A 26,066-nucleotide genomic window follows, 5' to 3' on the forward strand; every position below is an offset into this window, starting at 1 on the left:
AGATCTCGTTGTACACAACATTTCTTGTGTAGATCATTCCATCATTTCTAAGTTCGCATTGCAGAGGACAATAAATTATTTTTAATTTTACGTTAGTTTACGTTTAATTTTGAGTTCTTTCACGATTTCTTGAACAGGAAACATAAAGTTGACCGAGTGCGAATGCAGGCTCAGATAAAAAAATGTTAACACGCTTAAGCGTTTGACCGTGAGACTTATTGATGATCATAGCAAAGGCAAGTTTTACAGGAAATTGTCTATGTCTCAATTGAAACGGTAACACTGTGCCGTGGCAACTTCACCCCATTGTCTAGTACAGTTACGCAAGCAACCAATAAATTATCGGCGACAAACAGACACTTAAGCCGCATGGTGGGAAGTAACAACATGGGGTGAAGTGATATCATCTCCTCCGAAACGGCTGGCTCCCGAGCTTAGCGAAGCCCACCGTTAGATTCCGCAGGTCCGCGGCACGGCATTCTGACCATTCGCGTCTTCTTGGGACTTTAATTAGCCGAGATATTAATTAAAAACTAATTTTCTTAACATTTTCCACTTTATTTCTTGTGTTTTCCCTATTAGAGGGATTTGGCTATGTGCCAAATTCTTTTTTCTCGAATATGTACGGAACGGCGCCGAGTTGAAATTCGAAACGCGTATCCTCGGATTCCGAAAAATTCTCCGAATCCATCGATATCGTTCTCATCGTCGTACGACTTTAATCGGCCGAGATATTAATTAAAAACTAATTTTCCCAACATTTTCCACTTTATTTCTTGTGTTTTCCCTATTAGAGGGATTTGGCTACGTGTCAAATTCTTTTTCTCGAATATGTACGGAACGGCGCCGAGTTGAAATTCGAGACGCGTATCCTCGGATTCCGAAAAATTCTCCGAATCCATCGATATCGTTCTCATCGTCGTACGACTTTAATCGGCCGAGATATTAATTAAAAACTGCGGAAACGTTAATTTCCGCGCTCATTTTTCCGAGTGGCAATAATAAACTATCGGCGACACACACTTTAGCCGCTTATATATATAAAGATATATCTGCGTCACATAACTTACCTGCTTATTTGTATTAGGAATGTTTGCATCAACGTATTTATTCAAACTAATTAATGTATTTGAATAGTGACTTTATGACTAGTGACATGTAATTATTTATAATAGCTGTAACAATATTTGGTATCTCTACATTTGTATTAGTGACGCTTGCATCAACATATTTAAGAGTAGCTTACGTACTTAAAAGAGTTATAAAGCTTAGAATAAAAAGTTAGTAGAGTTAGTTACAGATGTAGGCGTATACACATGATGTTAAGTACAAATTCATAGTGTCTGTGACAGAAATTCGGCATTATGAAGAATTTCTTATTTGAATGATTTATCAGTTTGCACAGAGTGATAATGCTTTATAGCCAGCACATTGCTTCATTTATAGTTCAGCTTTTAATATTTAATTCTTTCATTCATTTTCCCTTGCAAAAACAAACTTTGGGGAAGTTTATTTAAGGCGTTAAGAAATAATTATACTGTCAACGGGACTTAGGAAAGGCCAACAATAACCTTTCCTAAGCGGAGTTTGATAAATTATCCGTACGTATATAAATTACATTTTTAATACCTTTTCTATTATAACGTAAGATGTTACATATTTGGAAAAGTATAGTTTATCATATATATTATTTGTGCTTTTGAAAAGAATGACGATTTAATGTAATTTAGAAAAGTTATCAACTTGGCATTCTAAAAATTTAGCAAACCGTCTGTGATTTGTAATTCTCTCATAATCAGTTTATGTGAACGAAATTCACATCTCAATTAGTCCTTTTCAAACACAGATTTGATTTTTCAGTTTCGGCAAAGCACACTAGGGACATCTGCCTAAGTGGAGAGATGCTTTCATAGATGACATTTAAGGTGACTGGCTTGTATCAATGTTGGACATGGGAGATTTATGAAACCTCCTATGAAATTAGTCCGCTCGGCTAGCACTTGACTAAAATTACCAATGTTTCAGCTCGGAAGCAAATGGGCCCGTCAACATAGGAATGTGACTGAAAAAGCAGCAAATCCTACCCATTATCTATAAAATCCAAAGAGAAAACTACGATCAGGATCAAGCATTCCACATGACTCAAAAATCTGGGCTGCCTTACGAAACTGATTCTTTCATTCTGAAAAATTTAATGTGCAACCTTTTCTCATAAAGTGAGTAAAATTTATATTGTGATGATTTGATCTCAGATCGGAATCTTGTTAGAGAGTGTCATACAGTTTTGATCATGACGATATTTGATTTTTAAAAACAGTTTGAAAAAATTGAATTATATAGAAAATTTCAAAACAAGTGACGTGATTTTAGACGAGCGTGTGTTTTTGCTATGAAATGTATGTTTTAAAATATCATCAAAATGTTGACTGTTTTCTTAATGAAGTGCTTTTGATGCATTGTTTGATTTGCACTAGATCTGTTTTCCCTGGCAGTCTCCTAGTTGAGCAAACAAAATGTTGACTGTTTTCTTAATGAAGTGCTTTTGATGCATTGTTTGATTTGCACTAGATCTGTTTTCCCTGGCAGTCTCCTAGTTGAGCAAACAAAATGTTGACTGTTTTCCTAATGAAGTGCTTTTGATACATTGTTTGATTTGCACTAGATCTGTTTTCCCTGGCAGTCTCCTAGTTGAGCAAATATTTTATCAAGGGTCTTCTCATTTCGGGGATTCTATAAGACGCTTCGTTGTTCTTTACTTTAATTACTCTCAAGCCTAAAAGCCCACAGAACTCCTACTGCTGTTGCTACGAAAACTAAATTTAAGATTACGGCTAGAATAAATATAATAAAAAGGATAATTTTTTAGTTGTTTGCATAGAGAAAAAAATTGCAGAAACGTTAGGAAATGCTGATAATTTTCCACGGCGAATCGAGTAGTTAGTTCTCATTATTTAAACTAAGTCAAAAGGCAAAATGCAAACGTTGCTCATAAAAAATGATTTATTGAATACAAATACAGTTTATTTAACAGAATCTAAATAAAACATGATACATATCTGTACAAATACCAGTAAGAGTACTAAATTAATACCTCAAAGCATCATGTTGCCACAAAACAAACATTGTAATAGATGAGATTACGCTACCTGTGAATTACAATGAAATACGTAGCAAATATTACGCGTATTTATTACTATTGTTTGCCACACATTGTAGAAATACATATCCTTTAATTTAAAAGCAATTGTTTTAAATGAATACTGGAAAAGTAAATATTTAAGACATATTTTTGACCAATAATTTTAAAAAGAAATTTAGAGTATGATAGGAGACTCACTAGAGAAACGATGTTCACTAGAAAAAAGCTACTTTTAAATCAATTTTTATAATTTAAGATTTAAAATAAGAATTTTAATGAGTTAAATTGCAAAATTCAGAGAATACAACTGCAGTTTGCTCATAGATACAAAGTACCAAAATTTTTACCCGCCAAGCTGAAAGCAAATATGAATTCAGAACAAATATTCCATAAATATGAAAATGAAAGATTGCTTCGCCTGGAAATATTGCAGATAGCCCAATGCATTCCTGATGTCCAATTTTCGGAGTTTGCTGATATAGCAAATACATAATTCACAGTATTTTTATGCATTAGGTCAATGAACTTAAAGCTTTTACCAGGGAGTTGATATTCTGCAATATGTTGCCATTGCAGAGGTGTCTGGCATCTTATAGGCCATGGCGCGAAACTTATGCATGAGAATATAGTATAAAACTGAACTTCTTCATTGGTAGAAATATCCTAATAAATTAGGTAGTTATTTTTTTGGGAAGAAACCATGATGTTTTTTGGTCCATCCCGTACTGAAAATAAATGTACAGAAAATTATACTATCAGTAATATTAAATATCTTATTAGATAACAAAAATGATATGATTTTTTACATGACTGTTGAAAACCATATTAGTTACAAATCAGCAACCAAATTTTAAAATAAGAAGATAATATATCCCAATTTTATAACTTACATCACAATAAATATTTAATTTTATGTCAAAGTAATTTTAAGTCAAAGTTAATTAGCTTTCTTATAGGCTATTTTCAGTCTATCAAGCTCATATATGATTTGCAGGTGAAAGCATGTTTCCTTTAACAAACCATCAACAAAATCATAAAATGACTCTGATATTGTAGGCCTGTGTCAGCAGAAACTTTATCCTGCTATTACAGGTACCTCAGATACACCGATTAGGGGAACTCATACATGAGTAACCTCAGATTTGGTCACTGGTGTGTGAAATGGTTGTGTATATTAAACTTTGAGGGTCTGACCTAAGAAATATTGTGCGTGGGAAGCACTATGCGATGTAAGTATCATAGATGGAACTTAGTTGATGAAGTCACCAGGGTAAGAGCTGACGAATCCGACGGAGAAAGGGTGTGATATAATGATTGGTGGGCGTTAGTCACGTGGGTGGTCAACCTACTGACTGAGTACTGACCGCCGCTAGTGCTGCTTGAAAATAGGGAGGAAGGGACAATTGAGATAATTATTAAAAGAGAGACAAAATAATAAAATATCATATATAAAAATATGTGTTGCATAGAGACGTGGTTAAAATCTTCCTCTAGTAGCTCATGGTTGAAGTTGTCATCGTAATTAAGGTGTGTGTGTGTATTGAGAATACGGCAAAGTACACTAGGACTATCTGCCTAAGGGGAGGGATGCCTTCGTGGAGGACTTTCTAAGGGAAACTGGCTCGTATACACGTTACACATGGGGAAAACCACGATAACGCCCATGCAGCCAGCCCGTTCGCGGGATTCGAACCTCGGACCGAACTACCAGTGTTCAGCGACTTTACCGCTCGGCCGCTGGTGGGCTGTCATCGTAATTAACTGTGTCATTAGTGGTCATCGTAATTAACTGTGTCATCGTAATTAACTATCATCGTAATTAACTGTGTCATCGTAATTAACTGTGTCCTGTATTAAAAAAGTTGTTATTGAGTCGTCTGATGAATGTTCTAATATCCTCAATTTTTAAGTCTTTATGTAGGTCGGAATTTCGTATGACCCATAGGGCCCCCGTAATTTTTGTAAGAAAATTGTTCTGGAAGGTTTGTAGTTTTATGCAGTGAATTGGTGTTTGAAGCAGTGCGCCAGGCTGAAGAAGCATAGGTGAGAACTGGGCAAAGAATGGAGGAGCATAAAAAGAATGCTTGAAGCCATCTTATATTCACCCCAGAAAACAAAGCCGTAGGAAGACTTTCTGTCTCAAAAGGTTTGGCTGGCTCAAGGTGGGGTTGTGACAGAGAGACATTGACGACTATATGCAAATTATACTTCCAACCAGTTATTGGTCATTGGAGCGAGATCCTCATCACAGCTCCGGAGAATGCAGACCAGATCTTCTAGAACCATGCGTTGCGCATAATTACTGGGGCAGTGAGATCGACTCCTATTCTTGCAATGCAGCTTTTAAACAGGTTTAGATCCTGTTCATAATTGTATTAAGAAAAAGTGATCCTTTCATACCAGAAGCTAGTGCGTTTGCTCGGCAACGCCTTTTAGAGGAACTAGAAAAAGGAAATTTCTAGGAATCTTAAAACTCAAAATTACTCTACAGGGTGTTTCACAGATCATGAGACAAACTTGGAGCGGTGGTGAAGCGTACTAAAACGGTCTAAAGTGACAAGTTAAGGCAAAAACGAAAAAAAAAAAAGAAGAAAAAAAAAAGACAATAGAGAAAAATGTGTTTATGTACAAAATCAACGCAAAGTAGTGCTTCTTTTCAGAAATACAGTATTCAAAATAAATGTTCAAAAAAGGGAACACTAACAATAATAGGAACTACAGCTGTGATTGGCTGGCAATGCAGCGGTAGAGGGCGGTAGTGAGCCGGACAAACCACGATCCCATGCATCAGAGGATTATTCGCAACTCCGATGTTGAGCGTGATGGGTGAGTTTACGCACAGGGAAAAAGCTGACATGCATCTCATGTACGGTACTGTTAATGGGAACCGCAGAGCAGCGCTACGGTTGTACCAGGAACGGTTTCCGAACAGGCGTATTTCGAAGTGGCCCACCAGCGCCCGAGCGGTAACGTCGCTGAACACTGGTAGTTCGGTCCGAGGTTCCAATCCCGCGAACGGGCTGGCTGCATGGGCGTTTTCGTGGTTTCCCCCATGTGTAACGTGTATACGAGCCAGTTTCCCTTAGAAAGTCCTCCACGAAGGCATCCCTCCCCTTAGGCAGATAGCCCTTGAGGCTTTGTCATAATCCCACACACACGCGCGCGTATGCCGAGCACACAATGTTCGAGAGGTTGCATCGGTCTCTGTGTGAAAATGGGGCATTTGAAGCCACCTCTGACACTAGAAGTGGAAGAAGAAGTGCACGACAACCTCGCATTGAAGAATCCATCTTGAACATTTTGCATGAATTACCTTAGACAAGTACAAGAGCTATTGCACGTCATCTGCAGCTGAGTCATTCCACCGTTTGGAGATTATTGCATGAAAATGGTTTGCACCCATACCATTTGCAGAGAGTCCAAGCCTTTCAAGAGACAGATTACCCTCTTCGAGTTCATTTCTGTCATTGGTTCTTGCAGCTGTGTGCGGCGCAAGCGGATTTTCCATTGGATGTGCTATTCACACACGAGGCAACTTTCTCACAGGACGGCATCTTCAATAGCCAAAACATGCACGTGTGGGCAACTCATAGTCCACGCGGCACACGTCCACATGCTATCCAAACCCGCTTCTCCTTGAATGTGTGGGCGGGAACTGTTAACGACTACCTCATAGGCCCATACCTCTTACCTGCACGTACAAATGGCTTATGTTATCATATGTTTCTGCTAGAAGTGCTAGTGGAATTGTTGCAGGATGTTCCGGCTGTCGTTCGTGATCGCATGTGGTTCCAGCATGATGGTGCACCAGCCCATAAACCACGTGCAGGTACGCAATTACTTGGATGGGACATTTCCGGGCTGATGGATTGGCCGTCGTGGACCCGTTCGCCAGATTGTTCCAGCTTGAATTTTTTTTTATGGAACCATCTGAAGAGCATCATTTACGAGACTCCCGTTGAGTCACTGAAGGACCTCGTTGCACGACTACCCATTGCGGCTGCAAGCGTGCGCGAAATGCCTGCCGTTTTCCAAAATATTCCTCAACCCATTCTGCGACGTTACCAAGCATGTATTACTACTGGTGGTAGCAATTTTGAATACTGTATTGCTACAAAGAAGCACTTTGCGTTGATTTTGTACATAAACACATTTTCCTCTCGTGTCGTTTTTTTGCGTTCCTGCCTTAACCCGTCACTTTAGACCCTACATTCCTATAAAAAATGCATGTTTTAGTACGCTCCACCACCCCTTCAAGTTTGTCCCATGATCTATGAAACACCCTTTATACAGGCTTCTCACAGAAAATCTGATGCTTTGGAGTTGAGCCGGTATTATCTAATTTTTACCTCCTCCCCATTACCCCTTGGACCTTTTGACTTTGAATGTAAATCTTGATCTTATACAAAGAGTTGTTAAAAACGAAATGAGCGATTAACAATTAAGATCTATTGCAATGGAAACTATGGGGTTTCCTATCTTCAAAATGAGTGGTTGCATGTCTACACTGATGGCTCTATGTTAGAGAGAACGCACGATGCTGGAGCAGGTATCCTTAGCGAGCTTTTCAGTTTCAATTTATCAATGGGAACTCTTACAGCTGCGTTTTGATGTTGAAATTGAAGCTATTGCTGTGACTATTCAACAACTGTCGATTCGTAGCCACTCGTTTGTAAAGGCAGTCATGTGGTCAGATTCCAAAAGTGCGCTTCAAGCTCTTTTGAATAATCAAAATAGTTCCCAAAGAATCTTAGACTGCAGGCCTTTCCTTAAGGCTATAGCACACAGAATTTCTTTCCAATGGCTTCTAGCCCACTGTAGAATTATGGTAAATGAAAAAGCTGATACTTTGGATAAGAAAGGTACTTTCATAATGCAACACATTAATCTACCGCTTTCATTTCATACGACTAAATTGTGTATTAACTTGACTCTTTCGAAAATACTCAAGCAGGATATGATTCAACTTGCTATGGATAAGAGTTGGAGGATTCTGGGGGAAGAGACAACTTTCATTTCCAGTTTTCCAAGAATAACACTGGTAGCTCTATTTAGACGTCTGACCGCACATGAGTGCTTGCGAGAACACCTCTAGAGAACTGGAGTGATGGATTCCCCAAACTGTGACTCCAATCAGCTTATGAGTTTTGAACATTTAAATAATTGTATTGCACTTTCTCGGTATGAGGACATTGTTAAAAAGTACTGAACAGCCTTGAAATTATGGCTTAAGCGCTAATGTTTGGCATAAACATTAGCGCCAGTAACTGAGACCCAGTATCTGACATTCACGCCACAACCACCCCAGTAACTGAGTTAAAAGTGATGCAAAGCAGCTTTTATTTCTCAATGATCTGTTTCCTTTTTCCTTTTCATTTTCTGTTAACTTCTATGCTTTTTGCTCAATCAGCTATCCTGCAATGTCTTTTTAATTTTTTATTTAGTAGGAAACATTTTCTACGTTAAGGCCTTTGATGGAAGATGATAAGCTGTTAAATTGTTTCTGAGGTTAATCACTGAGAAAACTTCTGGGTTTGTTCCCACAGAGCACAAAGATGTGATAAATCTACAGATTGTAAGTGTCAAAAATGCATATATATTAACATGGTGTTTACTCACGCTTTCGTGAGATAGCTGGATTTCAGAGAACAAGAGAAATAGCTCTCAGCCCACCAATGGCCAAGCGGTAAAATTGCTAAGCACTGGTAATTCTGTCCGGAGTTCGAATCTCGACAAACAAGCTGGCTGCATGGGCGTTTTTGTGGTTTTTTTTCATGTGTAAAGTGTATACGAGCCAGTTTCCCTTAGAAAGTCCTCCGCGAAGGTATCCCTTCCTTTAGGTAGATAGCCACAGTGTGGCTAGCCATAATCTACCAATTCAAAACCGTATAGTATCCGCATTTATTTTTGGCATCTCTCCCTTTAAGCAGATAGCCCTCGAGTGCGCTTTGCTATAATTAAATAAAGAACCTAACCAAACCATGTTAGCTCTCACTAATTACGATATTAACCAAAACAACGCCTTATCTTACTCTGCATACAACGTTTTTGTTCATAGTACTGTACTGTTACGCATATATGGTATTTCATTTAGCTATAAGCTTGTGAGATGCAGTTCTTTTAAATGCTCGTTAATCAAACTGGTATTGATAGCTAAGCATTAGCTAAGCTCGCAATTTCAACGGTTTTCTACAGCACTGTAGGGTTAATCTTTGGATTATTGTAACTTGGCAATTTTTTGGCGAAAATTTGGCGACCAACCCTGCTACAGCAACCTGCTAGTTTTTGTTTGGACACCATTTTGTTTTCACGAAGTAAAGGCAGGGTTTTTTTTTTATTTTTATTTTTTTTTTTACTTAAAATTTTTTTCCAACAATCTGCTAGCCTAATTACGCTTATGCTAGAACTTTTATGGAACAAAAGTGCTTAATCATGACGACGATTAGGTGCGAAATTGGGAGAAAGTGCAGAATCGCAAACTGCTTGCCGCGTTTCTAAGAATTGCACATACACGGTATCCATGTACACGTCGACCTATTTTCACTTAAAAAAAATCCCAGAAGTGCACAAAAATGGCATTGCGCACACTCTTGACTTTATCCATGTACACTGCTAAAGTCCTAGCTAGTAACCTTCATCACCTTACCAAAATGTCGCCAAACTACCTGTTACCATATTCCAAAGATTAGCCCACTGTAGTATAACTCTCTAATAGTTATTAACGCATGTAAAATGACTACACTGAAATTTTTATACTCGGATATAATTTGCTTTCGTGCTTTCAGAAAAATTCCTTTTTCACTATAAGATATTTGCCTATAAAAGCCGATATATTTGCAAAGATGTTAAACTAAAAAAGCTTAAATGATAGAAATTAACAAAACTAAATGAAAAATAGAGCCCTTAGCGGAATGTGAATCAGAAGACAAAATTTAAGCAAGGTATAGGGAGAGAATTTCAAATTAGAAGTTAATCGTTGATTAATAAAAATGAGAGAAAATTGTGATACAAAATGTAAAGCCAATAAGAACGTTTCTTAAAATACAATTCGCAGGTAAGTTTAGATAGTTATATTCCGATATAATCTTCTCCCGTGCTTCCAGAAAAATTGCTTTGCGCGATAAAAAAGGCCCATATCTTTGCAAATATCATAAACGAAAAAATATGGAATGAAAGAAATTAACAAAAAAGAACCCTTAGCAGAATGGAAAAAGAGCAAAATTTAAGATCGACAGAGAAGGCGAATTTTAAATTTGGCGTTACCTTTCATTAATCCGGATAGGAGAAAATCGTGATACAAGGTGTAAAACCGATAACAGTAGCTCTTCAAATACAATTCCCATGCAAGTTTAGATTGTTAAATTAAAGATATAAATTTTTATTTATCAGTGGCGCCGAAAACTTTAATGAGAATTTCTACATATTTAAGTTCCTTAAATACATTAAAACAAAACAAAAAATAAAAATTAGCAATTAACAATTAAAAAAATGCTTTTAGATTTTAACTTTTTTTAACATTTTGCGTGTTGCCTTTGCTTATTAAATATCCTGTTCTTCGCTCTTAAACCACATAAAATTCAATTGAACAGCAAAATATTTAAAAACAAAGTATCTTTCGAATTTTCCCTAGACAGTCTCGCGATCTGGAAATAAAAAAAAAAAAAAAAATTGTTTTTCGTATGGTGTTGCCATTGCTCCCATTGAAATTCTTAATCAAAAATTCGTTAAAGGTTTATAAAATATAAAATAGAGAATTAAAAAAAAAAAAAAAAAAAAAAAAAAAAATGCCGCCCAGTCGGTATAGTGTTCACCAAACCACATAACTATACAAATACACGAATCACACAATGCCAATGGCTTCTTTATTGTTGTCAATAATTTTCATAATCTCATGCGCTATTCCTCTTGCCCTAAATAAACCATTTTTCATAAACTCTATGTTCGCTCCATCAATGCATCTGGTTAACTTACATTCTGTAATAAAGTGGACATTGTCTCCTACTTTTGTACATAATTTACATAAATCATTATCTTGAACATAAAATTTTTACAGGTGAAAGGGAAATCTCCCATGACGAGTAATTAACTGATTCAAGTCAATGTCATTGTTAATATTCATATTTTCCTTAGGAACAAAAATCTTCATGAACATATTATTTTTAGCCGAGTTTTCCCATTGACTCCGCCATTTAACTACAATGTCACACTTCATAATATTAATGCATCTTCTCCTGGAGACTTGTACATCGACAGTTTCAATATCATTACTCATTGTTGCTTCCTTTGCTAAGACATCCGCCTCTCATTGCCCAAACAACCAATATGGGCTTTAACACAATTGAAATTCAATTGATGCCTTACCTCTAATTGCATCACCATTTTTTTACAATTGGAGGTAAGGCATCAATTGAATTTTAATTGGGTTAAAGTCCATATGCAGTGGTCAGAGAAGCTGACTGCGATGCCGAAGGGCTTGGGTTCGAATCCCGTAGAAGGCATGGTTGTAACTGTCCTTCCCTTCATAGGAAAGGCGATGGTGGCCCATCTATTAGGTGCTTCCATAATAAAGTGACCACCACTTCCGGCCTTGTATAGATTAACGGACTGGGTTACTTTTGTAATTGTTCACAATCTGCCATTGGAAAAAAAAAAGAATAACAAAAATTCGAAATTCCAAATTAACGCTTTCAGGTGCCCATGTTCGGATGGAGGATTACGTTATTCAAAATTTGATGGCTGTATGTACCATCATTTTCTCACAATGCGAGAAGCATGCAGATTCTTTATGATTTAATTTCTTTAAATATAATACAGGGCAATAATATTTGCTGGCAACAATTTAAAAAGTGATGCATCGTTTATAGTGAACCGACGCAAAATGTCGTTTCGAGACTAATAGCTCTCCTGGGGTACTCTTCTTTGGGCTAAAAATGCTACTTAGCCAAGTCTAGGGGAGCGTTCGTGGAGGACCTGCTAATGGAAACAAGTTAGATTTTCTTATATTTATGGAGGGAATGGGAAAAAATCAGAAACCCACCGGTTTTTTCGGAAATCTGAATAATCATTGCTTAGAGGTCTTAATCAGTCAGCCATTAGTAAGCCGAAAATTTGAAACAATTGTAATTTTGAACACTTTTTTTTAGTGTTATTTAAAATATACCAATTTATTTATCGTAAATAAAAATTAATAAAGTATTTATCATGGGTTGGCTTTTACGATTTATAGATAAAACCGACATAAGCGCTGAATTTTTTGGCAATACAAGAAAATGTTAAAATTCACATTCTCCCTGAAACTGTGCTACGATCGCAAATAATTAAGTAAGCAAAATTTGAGCAGTTCGGTAGAAATGGGTAAAATAATGATAACAAAATTTACTCGTAAAAAAATTCAAGTATTAAGTATTTAAAAATATCTATTATTAATAAATTTTCAAATAAAATTAAGTGTTGCAAAATCTTATAAGAAATTAAATGCATACAAGTTTAAATGATTACAGGTTCCATAACTAAAAATCTTCAAAACTTACTTCTACGTGAGTCGACAATTATAAATGTGGAGTTCTTCGAATAACCAATGTTGTTTCGGCTATGTATTATAAATTTGTATGGTGTAATTAGATCCATGTCTTTAAAAACGAATTTTGTTTCATTTCTGGGCTCAGCGTATTTTGAAAAATCATCAAAAATGAAAGCCTCTCTGTCTTCATCAGTTCTAAAGAAACGGTGAACGTGAACCCCATAACGAAAACCTGGTCCATTTAGATGCGTAACAGGTATTCCCTGCGAAGCATATCATGATCATTAAAATAGCGCAAAAGCTGGAAACAAAAATTATTCTCTTAAAAGCTATAAGGATCAAAAGAATCTTACTTTCCAATATATGGTTATTATTCTCCCAGCAGGGGGATAACTATTACTCTCAACTGTTTCAATGACAAATGAAGAATTTGTAATTTCTGCGGCCAAATAGGGAACTAGGAGACATGACATTTGGATTATTCAAAGGTAATGAAAGTTAAAAAATCTGATGTTTACACCACATGACTTCCTTGTATGGAATATTAAATTATATGCATTTTTTCTTGCATTTCATTTAAACTTATTGGATTGAATTAAATCTACTTCGCCGACAGCGCATAAACCACAATAGAATAAAAGCATCTTTAAAATTCGCTCTAGTATTTGTTTACCATAGCCACACTCTGGTGCTAGATGCACATAACAGTATTATATTTCGTTCTTATTATAACTCATAATGCACAAAATTTATATCATTTAAAGAATAGAATTATCTAATCGTTGCCACGTGTTCTATTCAAATACTATAATAAAGCTATAATTATGTATAAAAGAAATTAAGCAAACAAAACAAAAAAAGGAAACAGTTTTTCACAGACGATTGAGTATTTCTCATTCAATTACTTCAGTTCTCACTTCGCGAGAAGGCAAAAATACATAAAAATTCAAAATATCTATATTAAAAATTACGAAGTAAATCTCAAACACTTATTTCCTTGAAAAAATTCCAGAAAGGATTAAGCATGATTTAATTGGCAATAATAAATGAAGGCGTTATCTTTGTTGTTGCGAAGCTAAGTTTCTCTAGATTGGCAATGAATCCACTATTCTGCTGTTTCAAATGTAAACAAGGAATTGCCGCCATCAAAAACATTATTAGGCTTAGCGACACTTAAACAACTTTAAAATTGTTGATAATTCTAAAAATATTGCATACAGATTTACTAAATGCATTAAAACCTTATCTGGAAGATAAGAACATCATAATTCAATCGTTTTTAAAGCAAAAAATGTACAATTTACAAACATATAAGAGTAAAGAAACTGAGATCACTGAGCCGGGTAACAGAGTGGATATATATATAAATATATTTATATACGTTTGGTGCGGCCGATTGCAACCAAAATACGAGGTGCACATCTACATGTTGTAGCAGTCCTATATACAAAATTTCAACGTTCTGAGGCTACTCGTTTTTGAGTTATGCGAGATACGTACGTACGTTCGTACAGACGCCACGGAAAATTCTCTTCAGAATTAATTTTAAAGCAGTTTTATAATTTTTTTGGAGGAAACGAGTCTTTTATTCTGTCCTTACGTACAGATATCACGCAAAAACATCGTTAAATTGCATTCTGTAGCGAACAAAATGGATATTTTCGTTGAAATATGCTGCCTGAAACTTTTCGCGATTACAATACTTCCTTTTTACTTTGTACAAGGAAGTAAAAATGTGAACAAAAATTTAAAACTAATAATACCTTATACTTAAACTAGTAATGTTTTATAATTAAGGCTAATAAAGTTCTATAAACGCTACATAATTTATGTAGCAAAATTTTCCTCGTTGTATGATCAGACTTTGCTTTAAAAATGTTCATGTACAATTTTCCCAGAATGTTACGCAAGCTTTTTACATTTCTTGAAAAATAATAATAGGCAGCCTCAAATAACACAAGAAGAACGTTTACGTTTATAGTAACCTCTCGTAATTATATAATACATTAAGAGTTGTGGTAAAACTCTTAATACTTGCAAAATTTAAACAAGATATTTTTAATTATCATTCTGATGTAGAATCTAAATACGCTATCATGATATCTAATACGATGATATCTAAATGATATCTAATACGCTACGATGATATCTAAATACGCTATCAACTGTATAAATTAAAAATTTTCATGCGAATTCTTAGATAGAGATACTATTCTAAGAGAAGGCGGAGCAGATATACAAATAGTAATTTTAATTACAATCAAAAGTTTCCTTATGTAGTGCCAAAAGATCATGCATTTACTAGATCAAATTTGGAGTATTTGCATAGCTGGATATTTGCATCGTGGCGCATGAACGTTACTGTATGTGCTGTATAATGTTACTGTATTTTGTGGTATTAATGGTCGAGATATAGTTCGAAGCTCTGAACATGAATGTGTAACCCCTTTTAACGTTAACAAAATTGTACTGGAAAAATTTATGGAAAATTTATCTGGAGAAAGAATTGTTTGTAATGCTTGTGGACTTCATTTTTCTGATCCATTGCTTATCAAGTATAAAAATTTGAGAAAGGATATTTATGCAAAACTATATGCTGCTATATTTATGAGTTTATCTTCTAAAGCAATATATTTAGACGTAGTAAATTATTGTTAGACGTGGAAAATATAATACCATAATATCAGACAACGGTACTAATATGGTTGTTGCAAATGGAGCTGAAAACATTGCATAGTTTAGACCTTAAATCTAATGCTGATATTGCAAATTTCTTAACAACGTCTAAATGTATAAATTAGAAACTAATTCCACTCAGGGTACCAAATGTTGGTGGTTTATGGGAGTAGGCATTATGTCATTTAAATACCATCTTCAGCATACAATCGACAATGATACATTGACTTTAGAAAAAGTTTGCGCTGTTGTCACATAAATTGAAGTTATTCTCGATTTGAGTCCAATTTTACTCTTAGCAACAGATGGGAATGTTCTTGAGGCTTTAACGCCGGGTCATTTTTTTATTGGCCGTTCTATTACTTCTTATTCTGAACTTGACTTGTCTCATCTTACACGTGCCGAATTACACGTGTACGAATTTCAAAATGGCAGATTTTTACTAAGTCCATTCAATTCATTTGGAAACATTAGTAAACTGCTTATTTAAATCATCTTGAATAGCTCAACAAATATTTATTAATAAAGAAAATTTAAAAGTAGGTATGTCAGTTGCGTTAAAGGAAGACAATCTTCTCCCATTTAAATATTCTTTAGCTAGAATTGTAGAACTCTTACCTTTGGAACTTTGCGGTTATACTGGCTTTCAGCAGGAAGTCCTGCTCTTGCCAGTTCCTGATGTGATCCCATGTGGGGCCTGACAGAGTAGAAACCTGAAAGAAATTTTCTCTCGTGGAGGTAGAAGTGTGCTGGAGAGAGAAAAAGAGAAAAAGAAGGACTTTGCTCCTGTACTGCTACATCTTGGATGGAATCCGCCAAGCAGGGGCCGGAGAAAGAAACTTCGGATGACCTGTGTAGGATAGCCCGAATACTAACTGTTCATTCGTCGGAGCCAGTCACGTGGGAGGTCACCCTCCCAGAAACTGACCCCGATCGATGCTGCTTGAAAACCAGAAAACTGGAACTTAGAATTCTGAACTCAAGAGGTGGGCGGCAAATGGGCGGAGGATTTTGTCTTCAGCCAGGATTTCGTAGATAAGAATGTCCGTGAAATTAGCGGGATTCACATTGATAATATTATTAAAAAAGTTGTTGTTTATTCTGCTGAGGTAGTCCTGAATAGTATCTATTTTCAAGTCGGAGTGGGGAGTCCTATTCCGAACATAGTAAGGAGCTTTTGTGATGATTCTTAGCACCTTATTTTGAAGCACTTGGAGTTTGCTAATTTCGTTTGCTTTGTAGTTTGCCCAGGCTGGGGAAGCATACGTGAGAATGAGTCGGATTACAGTTTCATAAATCCTCTTTTTCAGTCTGAGGGTGAGGTTTTCATTCTTTAGGAGAGGGAAAAGCCTGAAAATGATCCCGTGTGCTTTTCCGCTTACTCTAAGCATATGATCCTTCCAATTGTAGTTCTTGTTAAGGGTAACTCCCAGGTAATTAGCTTTATCAACTGTAGGGATGATTTTGTCAAAAAGTTTAACCTCAATTCTTAACCGTTTCCTCTGTCTGCGATTTCGAATGAGTAGAATCTTGGACTTTTCTGGCTGAATGCACGTTTTCCAGCGACTGCACCACTCCTCAATAGCAGGGATTTTCGTCTGAATTCTTGACAAGCCATACTCTGGGTTCAGAGACTTGGTGGCTATCGCTGTATCATCAGCGTAGCTGGCTGCGAGAACATTTGTATCCTCGGAAAAGCAAGGGAAATCGTTGGTATGGATGATGTGAAAAAGCGGGCCTAAAATTGACCCTTGAGGAATACCCGCGTAAATATTTTTGACACATGAAGTTGCATTTCCATCTCCAACGGTGCAGGTTCTATTTTCAGAACTTTTACTTGGTAAAGGTAACAAAATAAGAGTTGTTAATGTGAAAACATGCAATGGTGTGCATTCAATGTATTAGTAAAAATGTTTTATTGCCTATCAAGAATAACAACATTTAGCGTTACATTATTGTGTAATTTGTAAAATTTGTGCTTTATTTTGAAAATGGAACTTTATAATTAGGTTATGGTCATTATTATGCTTACTGGTCTCATATTATTTTATACTGTATTTCTCAATGGAAAATTTCCTGTTAGCGACTGCAGGATTATTTATTCTCAAAAAATTGTTAAATTGTATATGTTACATACTGAAATATGAAATTCCAAACGGCGGCGGTATGTTAAGTTAGAATGTAGCGGCATCTGCTGTAAGCAAAGAAAACACTCACTTAGAGCCATTATACTCGATTAAGGTAACATGTCAAAACCTGTCGGTAGTACACTATTAACAATTTACTGTTAAAGTTTTTTACGTTTCTTAGTAGAGTCGTTTCATTTAGTTTAATGCAGTATACATATTCAGGCTATATATTACCTAAAAATTTATAACACTTACCGTCAGGAAGTGTTTCTACGTAAGCATTCGAAGATGTGCAAGGAATGCCTAGGTTGTATAAATTTTGGAATCCGCAGGTAATTCTAAATTCGTATTTTGTATAAGGTATCAAGTCATCTACTGCCACGAAATTTTCGCTGAAAGAGTTTAGCTTTATTTCCTGAAACAAAGGATTTCTATTAACATTTATTTGGAAAAAACGAAATTACCACTTCACAGAAAAAAATTAAAACAACTGCTAAGTATTAGTAGAAAGTATACCAAAATTTTTTGTATTAAACAAACCATGAATTAGAATGAATAAACATGTTTCACAACTACAGATTATGTGTCAAAATATACATTTACTTGATTAATGTAACTGGTATTTGGGACAGCGAATTAATTCTGTATTTTAAGCCAAATCAAGAATACTGAACTGAGGTACTTCTGACAAAGAAATGTGATATGGAGACTGGATGTTAAGCATCGTAGTGTGCATATAATGTAGATGTGTTCTTTGGTACTTTTAGCAGCAAAGTATTATTCCGATCTAAACAGAGCCAACAGTCCCTTAAGATTCAAGCAAGAATGCAAATTTCTGACAATGAAATAATAAATGGCTTAATAAGACTGGCTATTCGATTTTATTTCTTTACATAAAGGATCGAAGAGGTAAGTATTTATAACATTTAAACTCAATCAGAGTATAAATCTCGCTAAAATGTAATTCACTTTCCTTAAATTAAGAAACACTCCTGAAGTAGACAAAATCTATGTGACTTTATATGCATTTATGTGACTTTATATGCATTTACGTGACTTTATATGCGTCACCAAAATATGATTCGTTATTAATGTAAAATTTAAGCAGTGTGGATGAAATAGTTAATCATTAAAAAGACGAGGTTAAAGGTTTTGCGTTAGTGTTCCATTCTCTGGGTTGTAGATTAGTTGATCAGGCACATCTAAACTCCATGGGAAGACAGCTTTCCGAGTGAGAATAAGGTGTTTGTAACAGGCATGTTTACTAGCTAGTCTGGTATTCATCGCTTTTCTACCTTCCATAGATTGCAAAGTTAAAATCTGTTAAAGATGTGTTAAATTAATTATTTATTTGATTCTTCTGGGAAAAATACCTTGCAGGTTTCGCTAAAATGTATTATTAAATTAAGTAAAAAATGTGAATAAATTTCATTTGCTCCATAGTTGACGAAAATTCACTACTGCTTAGCTGAAATTAAAACCTAAAATTAATAATAAAAAAATGGGTTGAATTTGAAGAATTTTTGCTTATTTCACAAATATTATACAAGTTCCTTTTCAGTAATGCAAGCATTTTAATTACTCATCTCCCAAGTGGTCTACAAGGCCCAACAGCGGCCTAGCGGTAAAATCGCTGAACACTGGTAGTTCAGTTCGAGGTTGGAATCTTGCGAACGGGTTGGCTGCATGGGCGTTTTCGTAGTTTTCCCCATGTGTAACGTGTATACGAGCCAGTTTCTCTTACAAAGTCCTCCACGAAGGCATCCCAGCCCACCAGCGGCCGAGCGGTAAAGTCGCTGAACACTGGTAGTTCGGTCCGAGGTTCGAATCCCGCGAACGGGCTGGCTGCATGGGTGTTTTCGTGGTTTTCCCCATGTGTAACGTGTATACGAGCCAGTTTCCCTTAGAAAGTCCTCCACGAAGGCATCCCTCCCCTTAGGCAGATAGCCCTAGTGTGCTTTGCCATAATTAAATACACCACACCGAAGGCATCCCTCCCCTTAGGCAGTTAGCCCTAGTGTGCTTTGTCGTATTCTCAATACACCAATATTCTCAATACACCCAAGTGGTCTACAGGGTTCTGAGGCCGACAGCTGCACTCCAGGCGCCCTCCCAAATGTCGTCCGTGCCTAGCCGTCCAAACCTAGACGTCCGTGCGGTGGCGCCCAGGACGGGACTAGCCGGCAGCAAGATCTCGGGGCTCCGACGCTACCTTGTGATGCACTAGCAGCTAATGTAGCACTCCGTTCATGTCCGGAACGGATACCTTAAAAATGCAGCCATTCCTTCAGTATTTATTTCCAATTTTGGGGGATTTCTTAACCCTCTGACTGCTCAATTTGTGGACCGAAATCGCTTGCAAAATTGAGCTTTTATTTTATTTTTTTTTTTTTGTTGTTGTTGTTTTTTTTTTGTTGTTGTTGTTTTTGTTTTTGCATATTTTAAATCTATATATATAAAAGAATTGAAAATGCACTTTTTCTTTCTAGAAAATATTTTTTATACAGATTTTTATCATGAGAAACTAAGTTGCCAGAAAAACCAATTTCAGATGTTATCACAAAAAAAAATTTTTTTTAAATAAATTTCAGTCGAATTACAGTTAATTTCTATTTATTGCATAATATAAAAAAGTAAAATGTATAAAATTTAAGAAAATATAAAGCGCTGAATCGAAAAATTCCTTAATAATGCAGTTTAGTATGATAAAGTTAAAACTTCAGAATCTTTGCTCCAGATTCAATAAATCTAATTAATAATCATTCTAATTATTAATCTAATCACTATCATTATCGTCAATTTTGTGGTCGTCAATTAATCGTCAATTTTTTATTATTATCGTCAATTTTGTGGGTTTCACAGCAACCTTGAACTGCATAGATTCACTCTTTATCCAAGAGTCTCTTTGCGGTTCACTTTGTCACATACTATTCACATAACTTATTGTCTGTCACTATTTGTACTCTGTCATAACCATTTGCTTGAATTATTTGAATGGGAATCATTTTGTTGGCGTAGTTATTCTGTTTGGCAAAGATATCTACTAATATTTTGCAATTGCTTCATTATTTAGTTTATGCTTTCTATTGTTTGTTTTAATTAAAGATCTTTTAAAAGGCAGTAGGATTGTAGTTTAGCATCTCATGATTTTCTTCTCTAAGGTTACAATTAAATATGTAATGTTCAGGGCGTCTCTTTCTCCGCATACACAAGTATCTGTGTTTGAGATGTTTCTTCCAAAAACGTATGTTCGAAAGAAACCTTGCCTAGTCATATAGTAGTTCAGTAACTGGTAGCTATGCTGTTCTCCCTTGCTAACTTTTGGTATTAAGTCATGTAATCTTCTCTCTTGTTTGTCACTGTCCATTCCTGTTAGAATAAATTAATGTCTCTTTTGCATAATGAAGCTGGAAGCATAAAACTAAATGTTAACCAAGCTGGCGAGAGAGGATTCACCCTGTGTTTCCACTTCACTCAATGCGGGGAGCATATTTCACAAGTGCACATCAGCGCAGCCACTGAGGAAGGAGTTTCGAAAATGGACCAATGAGCTGTTATTGCTCTTGTGACGCTAAATCTTCCTGCATGTGACCGTATATTGTTTACGTTTTAATTTGCATTTGTTTCGCAGTTATAAATATACGGCGTAATAGTAGAAATCTTGTAGTGCTTTCGTTTTCTGAGTTTAATTAATCGCTGACATTTCACTTTCGAGATTTTTATCACGCATTAATATTTGGATTGATGTTCACAGCATATTATGTGGATTAAGAGAATTCAAGTGTATATTTTTTTAATTGAGATGAGAATGACTGAAAGTGTTACAATGAATCTAGTCTTTTCTTATTTTAGTGCATTCTTTTGATTTTTAAAGTGTAAGATTCAAAACACATATTATCTATTGTTAAAAGTAAAAGTTATATGTGAATAAATTGAATATACTCATTGTGAATAAGATAAATTCCCTCTGCTTAATGTGTATTTCTTGTGTAGACAGTTCACTTAAGAGTGAGCAGTTATTAAATGGGAAATTTAACACACTAAATGTATACGAATGCAAATTAGTAAATTTCACTTTGACTAAAATTCTGCATTGATTATTATTATAGAACATCTTTTTCATATAGGACATCTTTTTCATTTTTCAGACTGCGATAAAAAGTGCTGACTTCTATTTACATATATAACTGGTGAAAATATTTTTCTCATACGCATAGTTTTATGTAACGATTGCATTTGGGCTCAGATGTTTATCACATATTTCTTTCTTCCTCTTATTCACCACTTAATAAGTAATATTTCATATCGATAATTTTGCGTATCCAACACGTGCTTGTATTTGCATGCCAATGAGCCTATTAAGCTCTTTCCTATCCGCTTTTTGCTTTAGTGTTTGTATTGTGTATAAAAAATTTATAGAAACCAAAAAAAGTATGAAATATAAAATACAAAAAAATTATAAAACCTAAAAACTTATAAAAAAATATTATGATACTTAAGTTTTTATTTTCTCATCTCTATCCTTAAACTTTCTCGAGCCTGTGGCTCCCTCTATTGAGCATCAAGTAAATCACTTATGCCAAATTTTTCCTATTTCTGCTCGCTTTTAGTAATTCTGATGTGGAGGTAAATGGTTTTGAACCATAGGCACTCCGAAATTTTCAAATCATTGGCATTGGCATTGTTTGTATTTGCATCAAGTAAATCACTTATGCCAAATTTTTCCTATTTCTGCTCGCTTTTAGTAATTCTGATATCGAGGTACATGGTTTTGAACCATAGGCACTCCGAAAATTGCAAATCATTGACATTGTGTTTGTATTTCATTTTATTTGCATGTATTTTATTATTCTAATAAATTGTATTGTATCAGCTTATTTGTGTAACTTTATTATGACATGTACTTATCATGAACAACAGAACAAGTCTGATTTTCACCCTGTCTTCGCCTCTCCTGGTCCTGGGCTTCGTCTGCGTGTTTCTCTGGACTTGTGACGTCATGCTGTCACACCCTCTTCGCACTACTGATGCCTCCTTTCAATCGTCATTGCTTACTACCGTCAATCGTCCTTCGGGCCTACGTGTCATGAGCCGGAAACATTGCGTAAAAGCAGCAATATGCCGGCAATATTGATGATGATGATGATGATGTGTTTGTATTTCTTTTTTCATATCAGTATCCGAGGTGTGGCTTTCATACGTGAAGGTTGTCTATTTCCGACTCTTCTCTGGCTTTAACCACGTGAATTTTTCGAAGTACGTCCCTTGCCTCGTGCATTATCGCTATGACTAACGAACATTGTTCGGTCCTTGTGGACCAGTCGTATGCTGTATTAAAGAATTTTGGTCATGCTTTGGATAATCCTGCAAATAAAGAGATATACGAAGCTCTTAACAAAGTGGATGTTCTGCAAGAACAATTACGAAACGGCAGGCCTGCTAAGGAAAGCGGAGAAGATTTTCCTTGCCTTTATGGAGAAGGAAAGCCTTTCATTGGATCAATTCTGTGATAAAGATTTCATGAGAGAATTTCCCAAAAAGCATCCGATTGTGATTGAATTTCACCGAAGGAAAGCTGAAACGAAGAGAAAGCAGTTTCTCATATCAGATAAAACTACAGATGATGAATGGCAAACGCCTACGAAGACTGCTAAGATTTTCGCTGCTCCTGTTAAGGAACCGTTGAAAACCCCTACGAAGAAGACTTCCGCTGATACTGAGATTTCCAAAGTAGTAACGTCGAATTGTTTTGAAGCTCTCGCTATAGTTCCTGATCCAGTGGCTATGGACTGTGCTGATAATTCCGAGAAAGCTGATAAAGATCTTATGTTTGTTTCTAACGCTAAGACTGATCATAAAAGTGAACGACTTCCACCGATTTTCTGCCCAAGACCGGATGTGAAATGGAGCGAATTAAGAGGACAATTTAACAAATTTGATGTCAAGGATTACGTTGGTGTTTTGACTAACGATAAAATCACTCTGATTTTTAATACAGCCGATCAAAGAGATAGAGCACTAGCTGTGCTAATGAAAGATGAAGTGCAATTTAGCACCTTTCGCCCTAAGAAAGATACACATCTGAAAGTGGTTATTCGTGGATTGCCTGACGACTCGTCTGTGGAAGAAATCAAGGCTGAGTTGGTTAAAGATGGATTCCCTGTATTAAACGTAACGCAGTTTACCAAGAAAATTGATGGTAAAGAAATAAAGTTACCAGTTTTCTTTGCATCATTCAAAAGGAACGAAGTGAGTAGAAACGTCTACAGAAAGAAAACTCTGCTGGACCTTAGAGTCAAGTTTAGAAGATACAGATGCAATCTAAGCAACATGATTTGCTTCAGATGTCAACGATATGGTCACGGTCAGATGTTTTGTACCAATTCGCCAAGATGTCTCAAGTGTGGGCAGGGACACCTGACCTACACATGCAAATTAGCCAAAGAACTGAAACCTACTTGCGCGAACTGTAAAAAGGATCATATTGCTACTTCGAAGTTATGCGAATTTAAACCAAAAATTCGTGTTGTCTCTGACAAGATGAAAAGGATTTCAGCGCGGAAGCCGCAGTCTATGAATATGTCTCCGTTGACTGAAATACCATTACAGAAAGAAAATAGTATGCCGGCCCACCAGCGGCCGAGCGGTAAAGTCGCTGAACACTGGTAGTTCGGTCCGAGGTTCGAATCTCGGGCTGGCTGCATGGGCGTTTTCGTGGTTTTCCCCATGCGTAACGTGTATACGAGCCAGTTTCCCTTAGAATGTCCTCCACGAAGGCATCCCTCCTCTTAGACAGATAGCCCTCGAGGCTTTGCCATACTCACACACACACACAAAATAGTATGCCATCAGACTCCCACTCAGATGCTAGTACTCCAGCTAAAGTGGATTTCGCGATGGATAAAAACCTTCAGAAAATTGCAATCAAATTCCTAGAATTTGTTGAAAAATGTAAGAAAATTGACTCGCCGCAGGACAAAGTATTACTTGCCCTGGGAATGGTTGAACAGATGATAAAAATGGACTTGTAAATTTTCTATTATTCTTTTGCATGATGAATCTGATGTTAACTTTGCTTAATTTCGATTTTGCTCGGGCTTCAGGGGATAGCACCGCCCTCCGGACTCTGCGTTCCTGCTCTGGTTAGTAGACACGCCTACTTCTCATGACTGACACCCCCCTCTACGCCTGCCATGCTTTAGGCCTCCTTTTTCATCACTTCAATAGTCCAGCTACAACTTCAGAATTTTTTAAAGTCATGCGCTTATAAGCAACTGTTCATGAGCTGGAAACAGCGCGCTTCGCGCTCTATCCCAGCAATAATTTGTCTGATTGATTGATTGACCTTATTTGGCTTTACACCAGATAGCAATGAAATATTTCTCCTGAACTAGTTTCTGAAATTCGTGTGGTTATTTAAAACAGGCAATATGCTTAATACATTTCAGTGAATAAATTTTGTTTCTCTTATATCCATAACGTTAGGCAGGTGGCCTTACTATGTTTTGTTACAATGAAAAATAACTTCCTCTATTCGAAATTCAATTTACTTTATTATAAAAGTGAAAACATCTAATAATTTACATTGTTCGAAACAATTCCCTAAAGTTTATTAAGACGTTATTTTTTATGTTAAAACCTAGCCTGTACTTCTAGGGGCTTGTCAACTTTATCGAAATAAATAAATAAACTAAGTGATAAGTAACAGCGAGAATCTATGTCTAAATATCATTGAAAATTACATTAGTAGTGTTTTAAATACAGTACCAGTTTGTTAAGTTAAAATTTTGTCTTATATCATAGCTGAATATATATAGTATATACAGAGTCGTAGCTAGGGTTTTCAGCTCCCAGGGACAACTGAAGATTTCGCGCCCCCTACTGCTTGCCAAGGATGGAAAACATTTAATTCTAAATTGTCGTAACATCAGTTTGGCGCCCCTCGGATTCTGCGCCCGGGGACAGATGCCCCCCTTGCTCCCTCTAGCTACGCCCCTGAGTATATAGTCTTGAATCATAGCCGTGCGTAAATCAAGTAGAAGCGGACGTTAATTCATTGTTTCAATTCTATGCTTTAAGAAGAAGTTTTACAGTTTTTTATTGTTTTGATATTGAGAGATAACCGCAGGAAAAAAATTCGACTGACAGTCTAAAAAGTTAGACTTGCATTCGCACCGAGTTTATCCTTACAACCCTTTTTGTTCTTATCACCGAAAATGTTTTATAATTTAAATGAGTGTCATAACGAATGCTGATTGTTGACTATAAGATGTTTTATAAATTTAATATACAATATGCGATTCGATCCTATTAAATTATTTTCTTCAACATTGTTTTGTTTGAAAAGTTTTCAATCAATTGCAAAATTTATGATTTAAATATTTTCGCACGGCAGCCAAGATTCGTATACTGTATTTTACTTTAAATGTTTTCAAAATAAATTTAGACATACCTGAAATGTTGTCGGATATTCATACACAGGACGATAAGAGAAAAATATTTTAAAATAGGACGAACTCTATCTATCTTCTCTTGCGGAGGACTCCAGCGAACTATCAAAGACGTCGCGGTAACATCAGTGAATTCCATTTCTGCTGGACTT

At 36.0% G+C, this 26,066-nt stretch overlaps 1 long non-coding RNA gene across 1 annotated transcript; it reads right to left on the bottom strand.

Annotated features, from left to right (window-relative positions):
* Positions 1-2,982: 2,982 nt before the first annotated feature.
* On the bottom strand, positions 2,983-26,066 carry LOC146994378 (uncharacterized). Its single transcript, XR_015043864.1, has 3 exons — positions 25,917-26,066; positions 17,720-17,879; positions 2,983-3,864 (listed from the first exon to the last, which is right to left on the bottom strand). It is a non-coding gene; the product is annotated as an uncharacterized LOC146994378 (long non-coding RNA).

Source organism: Stegodyphus dumicola, chromosome 11 (genome assembly GCF_044657685.1).
Source record: "Stegodyphus dumicola isolate Sdum_Otavi_A_Nest chromosome 11, ASM4465768v1".
In the NCBI taxonomy this organism is placed as follows: Eukaryota; Metazoa; Arthropoda; class Arachnida; order Araneae; family Eresidae; genus Stegodyphus; species Stegodyphus dumicola.